Source organism: Camellia sinensis, chromosome 15, assembly GCF_055761805.1.
Source record: "Camellia sinensis isolate YWXY chromosome 15, ASM5576180v1, whole genome shotgun sequence".
Classification (NCBI taxonomy): domain Eukaryota; kingdom Viridiplantae; phylum Streptophyta; class Magnoliopsida; order Ericales; family Theaceae; genus Camellia; species Camellia sinensis.
This window is the reverse complement of record NC_138975.1, coordinates 71,735,996-71,744,301: the sequence shown is the minus strand read 5'-3', so window position 1 is coordinate 71,744,301 and position 8,306 is coordinate 71,735,996. Positions and strand designations below refer to the sequence as shown.

The window sequence follows — 8,306 nt, the reverse complement described above, 5'->3', positions numbered from 1 at the left end:
CCGCACCTACAGCAGAAGACTTCATAGGCTCATCGCTTAAGTTGAAATGGATATCAGAGCATTTCCGTCACCTTCCACATGATGCATCCGATGAGACGGTTCATCATTATGCTCGAGCCTATATTTTGTGGCTTATTGGGGGGCTACTCGTCCCCGATAAGTCACAAAATATAGTCAAGATGATGTTTTTGCCACTACTTAGAGACTTTGACCGTATTCAAGAGTACAGCTGGGGTGGTGCCACATTGGCATGTTTGTACAAGATGTTGTGTCGGGCAACTAAGGCTGATACGAAGGAGATCGCTGGCCCACTAGTGTTGTTACAAGTGAGTTGCAATGACTTGTAGTTTTATCTCATATTCTCAATTGCCATGTTTTCTAAAGTGCCTACTGTAATAAATTAATAATGGCATCATTCATTGTAGGTTTGGGCGTGGGAGAGATTGAGCAGGATTGCCCCTAGTCGGAAGTCGAACATTGCTGCTGGCGAGCGTGCCATAGGGGAGGGCAACCAGCTGTTACCACCTGGCCCGCGAGCTTGCAGGTGGAGGGTTCCCTTCAGCCATGAGGTGATATCGACTAATGTCGGTGTCATCTTTCGGGTCCAGTTCGACCGCATGGTGGAGAGGGAGGTTTGTAATTTGTTCATATGAATTTACCCATTTTTTGTTTGTCAACCTCCGTTGTACGAATAGATCTCTAAATTATTGCATTGCTATTGCAGTTCATATGGGAGCCTTACAGGACGGAGTATGACATCATGACCAGCTTCCCATCGTATTGTACCATTGGTCGAGACATATGGATGGCGCGAGTGCCACTTATATGCTTCGATATCATTGACTGACATCTCCCCGACCGGGTGCTTAGACAATTTGGACGAGTTCAGAGTGTGCTTGATCACTTTGATGCCCACTTGGCTGTGCATTTTAGAGATAGGCGTGGCAAAATGGCCATTGATTGGGCAAAGGAATACCAGACATTTATTGGTGAGTGGAACAACCGACGCAACACCATTGTCCATGCAGAGAGGAGCAATGAAGTGCTTACATCTTTGGACCCATACATGTTATGGTTTCGCCGTCATACACGTCTAGTACTTAGTAATCCGAGTAACATTGCTGCCTTCGGATACCAAGGCGTCGGGGGTAGTTTAGAGGGATTGGTAAGTTCTTTATATTCTCCAAAACAACATTTGCTTAAGTTTGTGTGTGTTTGTTATTTGGCATTGATGGTTATGTAACACAGCTACCATTACATTACAGGTTCGTAGAGTTGCGAGGGCATATCACATGGCAAACGCTGCCCATATTACACGCGATACTAGAGAAAAATCGGATGCCATTGCCGAGATACGGGAGTTACTGTACGATGGTTTGCAACAGGCACACCGACGTGACCGACTAGATTTCGGCCACTTTGGCGAGGATCCTTATATGGGGGTAGATATTACAGTGACATCAATGCCGCACCCGAATATGCCATCCACTGAACCATCGACATCAATGCCTCCACCGCATCCTACCGCACGTCATGCACATCAATTGGACTATTTCGATATGGAACACTTTGGTGAGGGGCCTTCCATGGGCCTGTCCCCTCATGGTCCATCTATAGCAATGCATACACCGCAGACTTCCCCACCTGAATGTACCAATTACACATCCCAGTTTGCCCCTGAGGTAGATCCTCTAATGTCTGAACATACTTCCACACACCATGGCCATATATTAGACCCCTCCTGGTCACCACCCCCATATAGGACAGCAGTTGGTACCCCGGTGACTCCCTTAGCACCACTGTCTACTACATGTCTGTCTACTATGATTCCCTCTGCGTCGACATTGACTGCACCCAACCCTTTCACAGTACCATCATCTCCTACCCCACCATCATCTCCTACAGCACATATAACCTTCACCTACCATGTTGATCCACTCATTACCCATGACTTCCACATTGACGGGGAGGGGGAGGGCCAGGTCCATGCACCTACCAGAGGGACAAGTAGGGGTAGAGGTTGTGGCGGCCGTCGTGGTGTAAGTAGAGGTCGAGGGCGAGGGCGAGGGCGACGCCAAGCAATAGACCATGACAATAATGCAGCGGATGATGGCGTTTCACAGCTTAGTGCTGTATGTGAAGGTGTTCCGGAGGTGGTATCAAATGATTGTACTGCAGCCATTGGTGATGTGCAGCCAGCTTCTACAGAAGCGAGCGAGGGAGTCGTACGTGCAGCAACGCAAGATATACTGAGAGTATATAGTAAGAGACCCAGGAGACAAACCCATGGAAGGGGTTGTGGAATAGGAGGAAAATTAGGACATTAGGAACAACCAACATTTGTAAGTATATGCAAACATCACCTACCAGGTTGTGTTTTCACTTGGATTAGTCTACATTGTTTAAATCAACATTAGTCTACATTGTTTAAGTTGTGGCTTGTTATATAGTTCTGGCTTTTGGCTTATCTTATCTTGTAATTGTGGCTTATTTTATAAGATTCTAGATGCTGATGCTGCTACTATTGTTGTTACTGTTTTGAAGGAAGGGGTAGCTGCTTGCTGTGTTGCTGGTTGCTGGTTGCTGGTTGCTTGCTGCTTCTTCATTCTGGTTGCTGCCGGCTGTGTGTTGCTGCTGCTGGCTTGGATCAGTGAGCTGATAATTGGGTATGAATTTTATGGTCTTAAAATAGCTTTGGATGTGTTGCAGCTCCCCACTATTAGCTAAAGAAGTCAATGAATTGATAGTTTAAGCACTAAATTGAAGCATGTTCTGAACATTTGGAATACCTATATTTTCTATTTGTTTAGCTACTTCATGCATAATTTGCTTATTGAAAGTGGCAACATTTTTCACTGCCTTTTGATGTTTGCAGTGACATGAAGACTGTGTAATTATTATAAGCTCTAAAGATAGCGACAACACAATTTCTGATGTGGAAAACGCACGCCGTCAAATAGCCAGTTTGATTCTCAAGGTGATGTAATTTCTCAATATGTAATAAAGTTGTGATGTATTTGATGTGCTCAATTACAATGATGTGATGGTTATCATTTTTTAAAATTGTTATGCACAGTTATCATAATCATACCCATGTTCATTAATGGTGTGAGTTTAACACATCATGCATAAGAAAGAAAATGCATATATTTTATCATGCAATCTGTAAAGGCCCCCAGTCAAAGTAATGAGTTTTCATGTATTTGCTAATTTTACAATATATGTGCCTCATGGTCCATCCATTGTAGCATCACAATGAACAAATGCATGTGATATGCACCTTGATTTCTTCTTTTTTCTTTTTCTTTTTCTTTTTCTTTCTGAATTTAAATTTATAATGTTTCTAATCTATTCAAATTTGAAACCTCTCCATATATATATATATATATATATATTTTTCCTGTTCTGTGAAACAAGAGGTTATATATTTATATACATTAGTTAATTTTTTCTTCTTTCAATTTACTACCATTAATGGGTAGTCAGTTGTTTTGGTTGAAATTGAATAGCCAAGCTGTCAACCCTAAATTAATTTTTTGTGCACTTGTAGGGTCAGAGCCAAATTTCTTACATCATGTTTGTGGAATATAATTTAATATTTCATGCGCTTTTAATTGAAATATACCTTATAATGTGGGGCTTTTTGAAAATTTTTGCCATCTCTGTGCTTTTGGCATTTTAAATGTTGTCTACCAATTAGGCCTCGTTTGGCAAGTTATTTTTTTAGCCAAAAAGTCACTAAAAAAACTAAAAAGCCAACCAGTAAAAAGGATCCCAACATAGTGCATTAAAGTGTTTCAAACTCTGTGATATTTTAATCCCCACCACATTGCTTCTCAATTTTTATATATTGACATACACTCATAGCATTCATCATATTGTTGCCAGCCTATATTTCTTGTCATAACTCAACTCTTGTTTGCTTGATTCTGTTGATTCTAAAAAATGTTACCTATGGATTGGTTTTATTTATCCATTTTGTGAGTCCATATATGGCTGATTAGAAGTTAAGTTGCTTACCTTGTCATGGTCGATTAATGGAAAAACATATTGTCTCTGCTCTCATATTTCTTGTCCTATGTTTTTTTTTTTTTCTGAGGCCTTTTGCACTTACATAGTCTTTAGAAGTGTTATAACAAGTTTGTTTGTTTATCTTATATGTTAATGAAAATGGTATGTACTGCCTTGTCAAATTGCTTGACTGAATTGTATTAGAGGTTAATTTACTAGTGAAATTCTTGTCTTATGCTACTAGTAATGTAAGAGTCATTGTCGAACCTTATGCTACTAATCCTGTAAAGCAAGAAGGTACTACGTCTTTATCCTGTTTGTGGCTGCTCAGATTAGTTACACAGTTCCTTTTCTTAATTTAAGTATAACCATTTAATACATTGTTTCTTGACCTAAATTGAATTTGGATACCTTTTTATGACAAGAAAAATGAATATGGTTGTATCCACATTACTTTATACTCCCCATGGAAAGAAAACATGGATTTGTTGGCAATTTTAAATATGTGGCTGTCTCATGGATTCTTCATTCAGCAAAACATGTTGTATAATTTTGAGATAGCATAGAGATTGTTGGAGCTTGAGAGACAGAGGTCATAGCTTCCGAAATATGCTTGTCCTTGGTGCAGGTATCATTCGCCAAACAAAAATAATTGGAAAAGTAATTTTGAGATAGCAAATGTTAGTATACGTTCCTAGAATAATACTGGAAGATTGCATTCAATCACTTATGAGAATAGTGAATGTGCATTTTTGTGCAATTATATACTCATTACGCTTTCTAGAGAGAGAGAGAGAGAGAGCTCTATCGATCCTCTTTTGCCAATTAGTTGACATCTCTTGGTAGCCAATTAGCTGTTTACTGCAAAACATAGGACTATCGTGGTGGCGGTGGTGGTGGTTGAAGAAGAAGAAGAAAATTATAATAAAAAGAATCTGTGCTCTTTTGCTTATTAGCTGTTTACATCTCCTGGTAATGATTGCAAAACATAGGTCTATGGTGGTGGTGCTGCTATTGTGATGATTTAACTTTCATAAGGATTTGTCCATTATTATTATTTAAGTTGGTTTTGTGTAGTTATTATTGTTGTATTTGATCACTTATGCAAGAATATGAATTGAGATTGTGACAGATATGTTTTTTGTGACATGTCATAGAGAATTCAATAAAAACAAGCTACTGATTTTTATACGTTTTACTTTTTGTTTATGTCTTTTGTTCTCTTTTCTTTTTCCCCCTTCCCGCATTGTATTTTTCCTACTTTCCAGTGTTTTTTGTTTAGTTACTCTTTTTGGCTGGTGTTATTCAAGGAAAAATACATGATATTTTGGGGTAGGAGATCATGATGAAAGGGTTGTGACTATGGAATAGGTGAAATGACATTTGTTGGGCTGCAATTTCTCCTAAGTGAACCATGATAGACATAGCATATTTTTGATCGTCCGAAATATGACAATGTTCTTTTGTATGAAGCGTAACTAAGGAACTCTATAGTGTAGTTGTAAGATTGCATGTTGCTCTGTCTTTCATTTTAGTTTGCTGATTGGTAGTCATGGATGATTTGGGTTGATATATATATCTATTATCCAAGCCGCTTTGATGCAAGCTAGGTATTCTTTACTGTTAACAAACCTTTAGTGAGCTCAGCTATACTATGTTTTTGATTCACATATTGCTTCCTTTGCAAAATTTGGGAGAACATTCTTCGGACCATAGCATTTCCCTCTGATTATATTGTGTTTGTCAATTAAATCTTGTATATACTAGTATAGTTGGAAGAAGTTGGTTCTTTTCCAAGTGTTTTTTCAGGTTGTTGGCAAATATTTCCACAGCCTTTTTTGGCTATGATTTTAATATAAAATTGAAAAAGAAAAAGAAAAAAAAGAGGGTTATATAGGTTGTGAATGCAACCAAATACACCGGAGGCCTTCTGTTTTTGTTGTGTTTTTGGTGTGATGCACATGTTTTTCTAGGGCATTATTTCTGCAATGAATGACACACATCTGGAGCTTTTGGCACTTTTGGATTATTATTATTATTATTTTAAAGTGTATCTGAGCAATTCCATTCTATTTTCTGGTGGCATCAATGTGAGTTACATTCCCCTTTCACCAATTGGTGTTGTAATTTCAATTTCATATTCAAAGATAGAATTTGTTAAGAACATTAACATGTAAAAAAAGTGATGATCATGAGCCCACGGTATTGGCCCATTATAGCAGCATCTAGATTGGCAAAATTTTGGCTCATGACCAATTTAGTAAGAACCCACTAGTTTGCAATTGCATCGCGATTGATCATGATCATGATCTTACTCATTCCCTCGAACTGTACACTGACAGAATTGAATGTGCAGCAACACTGAAGATAGAATTATAGCAGAAAAGGTTGAGGAAGGTAATCTAGGTACTGAGGGGAATATATTGCATTGATGGTTTGATTTCTCATTTTTTTCCACATGATTGAAATTAAGGAATGTAATCTCATTTTTTCCACCGTTCAAATGCCACGGCCAGCTTTCCCGTGACAAATAGGACCTGTGACAATAGACGGAATGTAATTAGCACGTGTATGTTGGAAGTTAAAGCCGAAAACGCCTTAAACTCAACTGAAAAAGGGCGTTAAGAGGGCGAAACTCTGAAACAGCCCCCGCACCACCGTTCGGATGTCACGGCCACCTTCCCTATGACAAATAGGACCTGTCAAAATAGACAGAATTTAATTAGCCCGTGTAGGCTGGGAGTTAGAGCCGAAAACGCCTTCAAGTTAACCGAAAAAGGGCGTTAAAGGGGCAAAACTGCGAAACAGCCTCTGAACCACCGTTCAAATGTCACGGCCAGCTTTCCCGTGACAAATAGGACCTGTGACAATAGACGGAATGTAATTAGCACGTGTATGTTGGAAGTTAGAGCCGAACACGCCTTAAACTTAACCGAAAATTGGCGTTAAAGGGGCGAAACTGCAAAACAGCCCCCGAACCACGTTACGGAAGTCACGGCTACATTGCCTGTGACAAATAGGACCTGTGACAACAGACAAAATGTAATTAGCACGAGTAGGTTGGGAGTTAGAGCTGAAAATGTATTAAACTTAATCGAAAAATGGCGTTAAGGGTGCGAAAAAGCTAATTGATAAGCTCACGTTGTTGCTGTATAATTGATATTGTGTGTTATATCCTCATAAATCGTTATTTGCCTATTTTAGTTGAAATAACAATATGTTAAGCTAAAAGGAATCATTGACTGATTTTTATTAATATAGTCTTGCTATATCAATTGGTACATTCGTTGTGTTATTCATCTAAATTCATTTGAGTTAGTTATCTAATTTTTTCCTTCTCCATAAGCTAAATTACTTGTTAAATAAATTGAACCATATTCTGTTTAAACAAACATCATGCTCTGCATTTTTTATTACTTACCTCACTGGTTTTTGTTGCAGATTGATAATGTTGGCATGGATACAGTGATGTTTTTGGGCCAGATTGATGATGTTTGCATGGGCGCAATTTACATTATATTTTTTGTTTATGGAAAACATGTACAGCTGATATGTTTTGTTATTAAGTTTTTTTTTTTTTTTTTTTAAGTTTGAATTGTAATTGTTGGTTCGGATAGTATATGTATTTGTTAGATTATACTATATTTATGGATTTTTATTTTCTTTGATATGTACGGTTAATAGTTAAGTTGTGTATATGGTTGAAAATTGAATACTACAGGTTGTGGAGAAATATTTTTATTGAATGGTTGAGAATTGAATGAATGAATGGATGGATGAATAATTTTGTATATGCACAGGTTATAGGTGAGAAATAATTGAATGAATAATTGAATGAAATCATTTTGAATGAATAATTGAATGAAATAGTTTTGTATATGCACAGGTTACAGGTGAGAAATAATTTTGGATGAATAATAGAGTGAATGAATGGTTGTGGAGAAATAATTTTGTTAATGTGGTTCTTATATGAATTCACCTTGTGTAGGTTTTACTTACTACCACAATGATTCTGCCTTGCCTACGACCACATTGGCCCTGACAGATAATTGTTCGAAGGGAACGACCATATGTCAAATTTTAGGGTTTAATGTTAAGGGCTGGTGTGGACGGCTTGTGTTTTCACCATCTCAATGCCTGATATTTCCTGTTTCTAAGCCTTTCTTTCGTTATAAGTATGACTATATACTTCAGTTAGCTTTTTCTTCATGTCTGGCAACCAAGTTTCAAATTTATTTTGCATTTCTTCTCAGGTGTTGTCCCTGTATTTGATCCCATTTTTGTCCCTCAAGATG

General features: G+C 38.0%; 1 long non-coding RNA gene across 1 annotated transcript; it reads left to right on the top strand.

The window, feature by feature from the left end:
• The first annotated feature begins 2,552 nt into the window (after positions 1-2,552).
• LOC145813749 (uncharacterized) lies at positions 2,553-7,812 on the top strand. Its single transcript, XR_014356990.1, has 3 exons — positions 2,553-2,666; positions 2,876-2,977; positions 7,453-7,812. It is a non-coding gene; the product is annotated as an uncharacterized LOC145813749 (long non-coding RNA).
• The last annotated feature ends 494 nt before the right edge of the window (positions 7,813-8,306 follow it).